Consider the following 10,417-nt stretch of genomic DNA (forward strand, 5'->3'; position numbering starts at 1 on the left):
GAGAGAGAGAGAGAGAGAGAGAGAGAGAGAGAGAGAGAGAGAGAGAGAGAGAGAGAGAGAGAGAGAGAGAGAGAGAGAGAGAGAGAGAGAGAGAGAGAGAGAGAGAGAGAGAGAGAGAGAGAGAGAGGAATGAGTAGTAATGAATAGTAAATTATATATATTGTGTTGATCTTTCTCGTCCTTTTTGGCTAACTTCGCTATCCCATGTTCATGAAATAATCTCATTTATTATAGGAGAGAGAGTATAATCGACATTGTCGATCAACTGAGCTTGAATGATCTTCAATCATCATGATCATTTTGAACGACAGAGCTAGTTTAGTTGTCGACCTTTAAAAATATATGAGGGAACTTATGAATGTGTCCAGTAAGATTGGAGAAGCAATAATGATGAAAACATCATTGTAAGAGTTCTATCCTCATCTGTTAAGGTGATGGGAGATGTGAGCTGTGTTTGGGAGCAAGGGTTGTTTGGGAGCAAGGGTGGTTGTGTATAGTTCTCCCAATCGAAGCCTCTTTAGGCTGACTTAATGGGATGAGTCTCCACCTCCTCTAAAGATGACATGAATTATGCAAGTGTTGTGGATGGCATGAGGTCAAACTAACTCGTCCATTTTTTTCCTACTGAAGCTTTCCTCTATCGCTGCGTGGTTGCTCATGTGGCTACAGTCTCCTTGGTTGTATGTTATGTCGGTCTCTCTATGATCCCAGGATGGCCAAGTGTCTTCATATCACGGATGGGGAGACGGACATGAATCATCCCTACATCTCTACCTGCCACCTTTGGAGTTGTTCTTCTGCAGGTGATGAGTGGAGGACTCTATTATATAGGAACGATGCTAGAGTTATACTCTTCAACTAATATGTGATTATTGGTCATCTCCAATACCTAAATCAATGTCTTTAGTTTATGGGGACTCAAAGTGTACCAAATGGGTCCTTCCTTCAGTTAGGGCGGCCTTAGCTACTGCGAGCTCCAATCTAAAACTTTTATATCTCACTCTTGAAGTATGTGATTAACAATAAAAGGCTCTCTTTTTATCCCTATCGGATCTATTGGAGGGCTTATGCATTTTTTTGTGGTTTTTGGGCGCATGTAAACTATGTCATAAACATTCACTTGAAATCAACAAACATACGATCAGTTCTGATGGCACTACATTGAACCGCCTAAGGGTTAAATCCGTCAGTGTGGTAAAGAAAAGATGATATTTCATCACATCAATGATCTTTAGTAGACACACAATTGACTTAAGTAAGGCTTTTTGGTTAGTCAGATTTGTCTGCCCTTATAAGACTCCATCACTACAAAAAATGAACCTATTTCTGACGGCCTCAAAACCATCAGAAACTATATAAAAGCCTTTGTTTTATAAATTTTTGATGAATTAATGATGTCTTTGGGGATGTATCTAAAACACTTGTCAGTAATTATTTCACCGACGAAATTATGTATTCCCCACAATCCATAGGTGAAAAAAAACTGCATGTGGTGCTTGAACTGGATCTCATATCAGGAACAACTGGTGACGGTGCGAGTGTTGTAGTGGTAGCTGATAGCAATGCAGGTGTGGTAGTCACGACAACTGAAGGCGCGGGTGTGGTAGTCACAACTACTGCTGGTGATATTTTGGTGGCAGTGGGGGTGTCTATCGGAGTTTGTCCAAGTATGAGTGGTGGTGGTATAGTAGAAGTGCTTGCATCCTCAACACAACTTTCATGGCCTCATCAACTACTTGTCTTCTTCCTTTTATAATGATTAAAGGGCGCTGCGTCCTCTAACAGGAGGGAGGCCATCATTCCTTCCAGAAGTCATCTGCAAGAAGGAAAGAAAAAAAAATTAGTGCAAATAAATATAAATCAAGATAATAAAGAATAATCTATAAATTACTGAAGCTAAAAATATATAAATGCGTAGTAAAAAAGAGCAAAATTGTAAATTGTATGCAATCTACATACTACTAAAGTTGAAAATATAAAATGAGACAGTAAATATAATGGAAACTATAAATTGCATGCAATTTACAAAGTACTAAAACTGAAATAAATAAACGTTTGCAGTTAACAGAAAGAAAAATTGTAACGTGTAATCCACATTCTACTGAAGCTGAAAACACAAAAGTACATAATTAGATTAACTTACAGATCTTAGTTAACATCTTCCTCTGAAGAGTCACAAAATCATGATGAAGGTAAAATTTTGTCGTCCAAAGCATCATCAAAGTTATACTCATTAATACCAATCTCTTCGTGTTCACCACTAGCATCCTGGAAATTGAGCTCTCCATGAATTGTATAAAGTGGAGCACATAAACCTATCATTATATTTTTTTGATGAGAAATTTCAATTGTATTTTGAATATTAATGGTTGCTCTAGATTTACCTATTATGGTTACTGTCCAGTTAATTTTATCTCTTATTCATGGGGATATGAAATATAATATACCTGACTTACTTGTTTTGCTGGAATGAAAGGATCAACTTTAAGACACCTTATGTTCACCTTTACTTCTCTAAAGTTAATTTATGGTTGGTTTACACTTATTCCATGATTAGAAACATGATCAAACCAATCACAGTTGAACACCCCAATGGAACCACGATATAATAGTTTAAGAACTTCCTCAAGAATCTCTAATGGAACCAGGATAAGAGAGTTGAACAGAAATAAGCCCACAGTTGGGTGCAGTAGATTCCAACTTGCTCCTGTGGGTGCAAGAACACCCAACTTAGGCGCAAGAGTACCCAACCTAGGCGCAGGAGTGCCTGACCTGAGCACAGGAGCGCCCGAGCTCAAGCTCCTGACACTTGATTCATCATTGTGGTGCTCCAAATCAAGGTCCACACAGTAACATACCCCAACCAAAATTTTCATCGCTGACATTAACAATAATTCTTACTAAACTAGATTGCTCAACTACATTTGTCTAATTATATATAGTGATTCAATCACAAAGTCCTTTTTGTAGTGGCTTGGCATTTATTACCACACCACAGTCACTTGACTACAGTCACCTAACTATAACAATATAACTTCTATTATCTATGAAAAGTTGCCCATATATTGTCGCTCACCCTTTATGCTTTGTCTCCTAACCACCAAAATCTGACTATGTCACTTAAAAAAACTCCCGACGCTTGAACCGCCTATTGACACCAATGCTGAGTCCCTTCATCATTGTCATCGTTTCTCACGAATAATGTCAATCCAAATATTTTTTGATATGGAGAAAGCAAGTCACCTATAACGTGAAGAGATTAAATTCTTATTCTCTTGACTACTCTTTTTATAGAAGAATGACCGAGCATTTCTTAAATGATTTTTGAATATAACTTTAAAGCCTTTAAATTTCCTAGAAATTCTGTACTATTAGACGTATGCTACTCAGATAAAATATATTATTTATTGAAATAATTTTAATGTAATCAAATAGTAATTTTTTCTTTTATTTTTCCAGAATTGTATAGCTGGAACGATCATAGGATATACTAAATAAGGTGAGCTAATGCCATTGAAAATTTCATAATCCCTCATTCAATTAATTCACATTTTTTAAAACAGCTTAAAAAAATATTACTTCAATACTCCTTCAATCAGTAAGAAAGAATCCATGCAAATCAATGTTGTACTATAATTTTCAATGAATTCAAAATTTCATGCAGTTTTTGAAAGTTATTCATATAAATTTTAACAAATAATAATAATAATAATAATTAGTTAGGTTGGGTTCTAAGTTTGATGAACATAAAAAAGAAGTAATTGTGCATAATGGTGGAATTTGGGATGGTTTTCTACCTCTCTCTCTCTCTCTCTCTCTCTCTCTCTCTCTCTCTCTCTCTCTCTCTCTCTCTCTCTCATACACGCACGCACACACACACAGACAACTAGTGCCATGCACCGCACCCGGGGCTGGCTTCTTGGTTGGCATCCACGGTATAAGACTCCTGAGGTCGGAAGTTCGAATCTCTTCTGCCACAGTTGGCCTTAAAGAGATGGTACTCGAATTTTTAGACACATTAGGGATGGTCGGAGGCTTGTTTAATAGCCTCTGGTCTTATATATATATATATATATATATATGAACCATCATATGCATGGCTTGAGCGAGTCATTCACATAAAACAACACAGTAATCTTTTTATGAACAAAAAAGTATTATAACTCCTAATAAAACATGTTAAAAATGCACAAAACGTCTGACTGTGGTCGATATGACAAAGAGAGGATAATAATTTTATATTAAATAAACAAAATAAATTAAAATTTTAACATGCGTGGAAGTTTTTTATTGACTAAATTGTCTATATTGATGTGCGCCCATCCTTTAGAGCAATGAAAAACCCCATATAAAAAATAAATTAGCCCCCAACTCAATTCAGGTGACTTAATTATAGATTCCTTAAACAAAATTGCATTCCACCTTTTCACAAATTTATTTATACATTTAAATAAAAAAGATAATTTTTTTAAGTTTTTAATTTTTTTTTTATGTAAGCTTCTTAGGAGCATTTACATACGCATCATTTAAATCTTATATATTTGTATATTTTGGATTTATACTTTGATATTTGAGAAAATATTAGGTGTATATAATGTACATTCGATCAACAAATAAAAGGAGAGAGAATTTAGGGAGAGAGCTGCACCAAAATCATCGACAAAAATCTCAAAGAAATCAGACGACACAGGAAGATGGTCGAACAATCATAGCATCAGGCTGCAAAAACGTGATTTGAGCCGGCCATCCAATTGCCGATAGCTCAGTCAGGGCAATCAGATGCATTATGGCAAAAGAATTCAATTGATGGGTTGCACCTGCAGTCCCAAACCGACTAAACTCTTTGCAAGAGCGTTTGACTGTAATATATTGACTGACTAGCCTTTTACTTCAGCATGCACGATCACCACTCGACCATCAGTCTCGGTCGATTGAATTCAATCTCATCGACTCGCCAGCTACTGTACTATTCAACTTCAAATTGTAATATAAATTTGATATAAGATCAGACGTAAGGGCAGTTTCAATGATTGTTTCATTCTTTTGATGGAAAAATTATTCTATACGGACACCGTATGCAAAGATGCATGCGGTGTCCGATCTCTATCGTCGGTAACCACAAAGATGTATTTCGATGAGCCACACTTTCAATTTTTTTTTTATTTTAATTGCGTTGATCGACGGTGAAAATCAGACACCGCATGCAGAGATACATATATGTCCGTACAAAATAATTTCGGATTTTGATGACAGCTATAGAATTTGAAATAACTGAATTAAAAAAATAAATTTAAATTTAAATAAGTGCATAAAAACTATGCGGTGTACCTTTTCTGTAGCAACGAGCCTGTGATGGCGACCAGTGTGTCAGAAAGTGACCCTTCTTGTGGAAGAACATCACCAGCCATTAATATAATGAAAGAGCCGTCCCCGTTTCCATAATACTTAAGCAAGGTCTTTTCTTCTAAGTTGCGCCCACACATCCCATTTGGCTTCCAAGGAATAAACAATTACTAAAACCATGATTAATTAATATAAAAGCTTTCTCTTCTGTACAAGCCGTATCTGGTGAGGAATCTTAGATAAGCATTAAGGAAGATAAAAAGAAGAGAAAGTGGATCAATATGTCACTGTTGCAGGTTTCCTCATCTTGTTTGCAGAAAAGAAACTAAAGTTTAATTAAATAAAGTGATTATTACAAGTTCTGGAGAGCATTAAAAAAAGTTGAAGTTTTGAGGCTCGGAGGACAAGGAATGAATCATAACAGGAATTATTAATAAGAAAGAAGATAAAAAACGAAGCAATCTTAGGGACTAAGAAGTCGCTGTTGCCTGCTAACATTGCTTCTGCTTTAAGCCGGTTGCCACAAACTCACTATATTTTACTTTGTAATTCGGAAACTGTTGTGCTCGTCGCATCAGCGCGTGCGCGACCCATATTGGTGCTTTTATGGCAATTAATTAATTTGTTGAGTGTACGTAACATGAATGATTGATCGATTGAATTGATTTATTGACTCTTCAGTGAAACTGGATGAGCTCATAGTTTTAAAAATGATTAGAAGTTGCCTTCATGTTATATTAAAAAAGTAAGCTTTTTATAAAAGCATTATGATAAAATTGATTAGAAGGAGCATTTGGATGGAATTTTTCCTTCATTTTTGAAAGTAGGATGACTGCAAGTCCGTGCTCGGCTTGGATGAACATAATTAAAAATCTGTAATTTTCTGAAAACACTACAACAGATTTTTCATGCAGCAGTCACGTGAAAGGAACAACAGCTTTTATTGCATCATTCCCAAGACAAAAAAAAAAAGGCTTTCTGGCATCTTATGGAATTCCACAAAATGGATTTTTTCTGAATTTTGCTTTAGAGCACTTTTCATTTGCTGAAACATTTTTGGTTATGTTTCGTTTCCTGAATTCGAACACTGTTATCAGAGTTAAGTTTGAGAAGAAGATCGGAAGGAGCTCATAGTTAAAAGTAATATTTCAAGAGGGGGAAAAAATTAAATTATCCACTCATATAAGCATGCAGAGTTAAGTTTGCAAAGAAGATCGAAAGGAGGTCATAGTTAAAAGTAATATTTCAAGAGGGGCAAGAAATTAAATTATCCACTCATTAAAAAGTCATGAAAAGGGGAAAAACTATGAGGCCTAGGAGAGCCAAAATAATCTAATAGAAAATCGAAAGTATATTGATTCACTCTTCCCCTGAATTAGGAAATATGAGAATATAAAAATTGACAACCAAAAATGTATAGTAATATTTTGGCCACAATATCATAATTGGATTTCGAACCTACAATAATTATAATTGGTGGCTGCATTTTAATAGTTATCTAAAAAAAATTGTTGTGGGTGGCTACAAGTCTACAATAGCCGTAGTCAGCTACAAAACTTGTAGTTGGTGGCTGCAAAAATAATAATTGGCTACAAAAATTTTAGTTGATGGCTACAAGTCCATAGTTAGCTACAAAAGCTGTAGTTGATGACTACATTAGCTGCAGTTGCCTGTCAAAATCATATTTGGGTTACAACAACTATAGTTAAATATTGAAAAAATCGTAGGTAACTGCAAAAAATTATCAGTTGTGATCGACATAGACTTTTGGTGGTCTGCGGCAGCCTCTGGTGGCCGATCACGATCTCGAGGGACTGGTGGCAACCTTCAGGACTTTAAGAATTAAGCTTTAATAGTCAGCTCAGTTTTAATATTTTGCCCCAATCCCAAACAAAGAATGACAATCTATTTATAACTTTTGAATGGGTAATTTTGATACATTTTGTCAGAATCTAAAAATTCTCCATCTGAAGGACAACATTGATTCCCTTTATTAAAAATTATTTTTTAACATGTAACTGCATTTACACCCTTTGAATTAAATAATCATGGGTTTTTTGGAAAATTCTCTACCAATCGCTCCTTTTACTTATAAAATGATTACCTTTAAGATTATTTGACATTCTAATTGATCCACCAAAGACTTTAATTACGCTTAAAAAGTTTGATCTGGGCTCATTTGGATTACTTTCGACATAATTAGGCTTGTATTGTTGAGGCGCCAATAGTATATTTAATGAGAATTGAGACTCCAATAGTATATTTTCAACTAATACTTTATAAGCCTTTGAAAAATTTTAAAGGTGAAGGAAGGAGGTGTGACTTACTTTAAGAAGATGATGATGAAATTTAAAACTGTTAAAAAACCAATCTAGATATTATTGTCCTTATCAAAGCATGTTTAGGACTGAAAAGTTCATTTTAAAGAAAAAGGAAAAAAAAGTAATATAAAGGAAAATTTGAAATGAGGAGAAGCCTTATAAAATTGGTTTCATTGGATTCTTTTTAATTTAAAGCTTCCCCACATTCTTAAGCTTACTTATACTTATGGAGTATTAGAAATTTTTTTGAATGGGGTGCGCACATTTAATATACTTTCCATCTAAGGTACCAAATTTAACATGTGTTAACTTTTAGTTAGAAATGAATATGGCAATGATTTTTTTCTTGGTTGGTTGCAAAGTTGCTTATGCACAGTATTAGCCATGTTTACTGGAGTTATCCTACTTTTATAACTTTGAATCTCCTGATGGTTAATTTATTGATAGTTCTTATGAAACTCACTCTCTCAGATTAACTAATTTGGTGTTTAAATTATAGTAACACTTGAGGACAAGTAACCCATAAGTTTGGAGAATTTTGATGTGTAGAAAAGATCACTTGAATTCATTTATGTTTACACACATTTTTGGACGAAATCACACTTTAAAGAAATGTATTTTCATGCTTTTCTTGCATATACCTTATGTGTTGGAGTAGGGCAAAGTGGAAGAAACTTAGAGCGAAGGATATTTCAGGTGACTGGTGCCTAGACGCCAGCAATTGCTGGAGGCGAATTTGGGAAGTTCGCCTTAGATTTTGAGGGGGAGAGTTATTCAAACAACTAAGGGGGTTTTCAAAGAGTATTTTGAGAGTCTATTTATGTATCTATCTAATGTAGACTATATGCTTACTGAAGGACTGATTAGGATGAGTTATAATTAGTCATTTGGTGGGAATTGAGTTGTAAAGGAAGGAGAAACTTCAAGATAGCAACGGAGAATCAGAACTCCTTTTGGTGGAGCATCTTCAAAGCTTTATAAAGGAGAATGAGATAAGTATTGTAGTGATTGTACTGTAGTATTTCAAAGAGTATTTTGAGAGTCTATTTATGTATCTATGTATTGTAGACTATAGGCTTACTAAAGGTCTGATTAGGATGGGTAATAATTGGTCATTTGGTGAGGAATTAAGTAGTAAAGGGAGGAGAGACTTAAATATAGCAATAGAGAATCAAAACCCCTTTTGGTGGAGCATCTTCAAAGCCTTGTAAAGGAGAAGTGGGTAAGTATTGGAGTGTTTATACTGTTGTTTTTCTTTAAACATATTAAATAATGGATTTCTACTGTTATTTTCAATGAAGCTTTGTGGTTTATTCTTCGTGCTTTCTAAGTAATTTCTTTTACCTTACATTGTGATGTTTGAGTAATATGTATAGGATTGTAAAATGTTTTAAAATTTTTTTCTAAGTATTTAATGTGTTGATTAACCTTCAATACTTCATTTACTTTTCATTTTGGTCTACTAATTGGCTAAAATGTGTTGTGATCCATAATGGCTAGGGAGAGCCATGGTAAAATCAACTAAGTTAATCACATCAACCTATAGGGTATGGTGCAAGTATTTTACAGGGAGATGCAAATATTAGGGAAATAGTCTTTGATGGATTCAAAATGAGATTTAAGGAATTAAAGCCATTTTAACCAATCTTCTTTATACACTCGAGAGAGGGTAAAGAAGAGAGTTGTTTCTATTTGTCACTAGCCACATTTACAATTAACATTTTAACATTTTACAATTCCTATGCTCCACTCAATTCATTACAAGGGTGGGTAAATTTATAACTTGATATTCACAAATATAAATAGGATAAGTAGAATTTCTATAGGTTTTAATATTTAAAATAGAGTGCAATTCCATAGCAGTAGTTTGTAGGACTCTAACCTAATCTGAATTCCATGCTAAGAAGAAAACCTAGTAGGTTAGAACTTTTTCCTAAGTCTAATGCCCTCGCTACTTGTGCGATTGACATTTAAGACTATATCAGTAATGGATGATAAAAGAGAAGGCTTTTCATTCATATTTAAGGTTACTCCCAATGCTGACTTATTTCTTTCAGAATTGATAATCCATTGGATGATGATGGGAGTGCCTAACTAAAATTGTGTTCAAGATATTATTTTGAACAACCTTTTAGGTTATATAGCATGTTATCATCAACATAAACTTATTTCCCACAAATAGTATCAAATAAATATGTTTAGAAAAACATGCTATGATAAAGTAAGATTTTTGAATTCGAGATTGTCCTTGAATCATATCCAAATATAAATAAAGCATAAGTAAGAAGAGTAGGAGAGAGAGAGGGGGTGTGAAAATGAACAATGATGAATAACCTCTTCATAAAATATTTCCCCTATTTATAGCAGAGAAAGTACAACAGTGATATTATATTTTTGCCATTATTTAGAATGGGTTCAAGGTAGGATGTTATTGGTATTCTATTTGTATGGGCTTTCTATCTGTCTGCTTTCTAGCTTAGCTGACTAAGCATAGTTGACTTTTGGTCGTCAAGATCAACTCAGACAGCTGGTCTTGGTCAATATGGTTCAATCGGCTGATCTGGCTTAATTGACTAACTTTGATCACTAGTAAGGGATCTTTGGGTCTCCTTTGGATGGCCAGACATGCTTCGTTGATCTGGCTCTTGCATTGGTTCAACTTTCCTATAAAAATGACTCAAATACAAATGGCTTGCATTTGGATCACTCATTTGTATTATTATTTACCTTTTGGGCTCGATTGAATTTAACCT

The sequence above is a fragment of the Phalaenopsis equestris genome, unplaced genomic scaffold (genome assembly GCF_001263595.1).
Source record: "Phalaenopsis equestris unplaced genomic scaffold, ASM126359v1 Scaffold000053, whole genome shotgun sequence".
Lineage (NCBI taxonomy): Eukaryota > Viridiplantae > Streptophyta > Magnoliopsida > Asparagales > Orchidaceae > Phalaenopsis > Phalaenopsis equestris.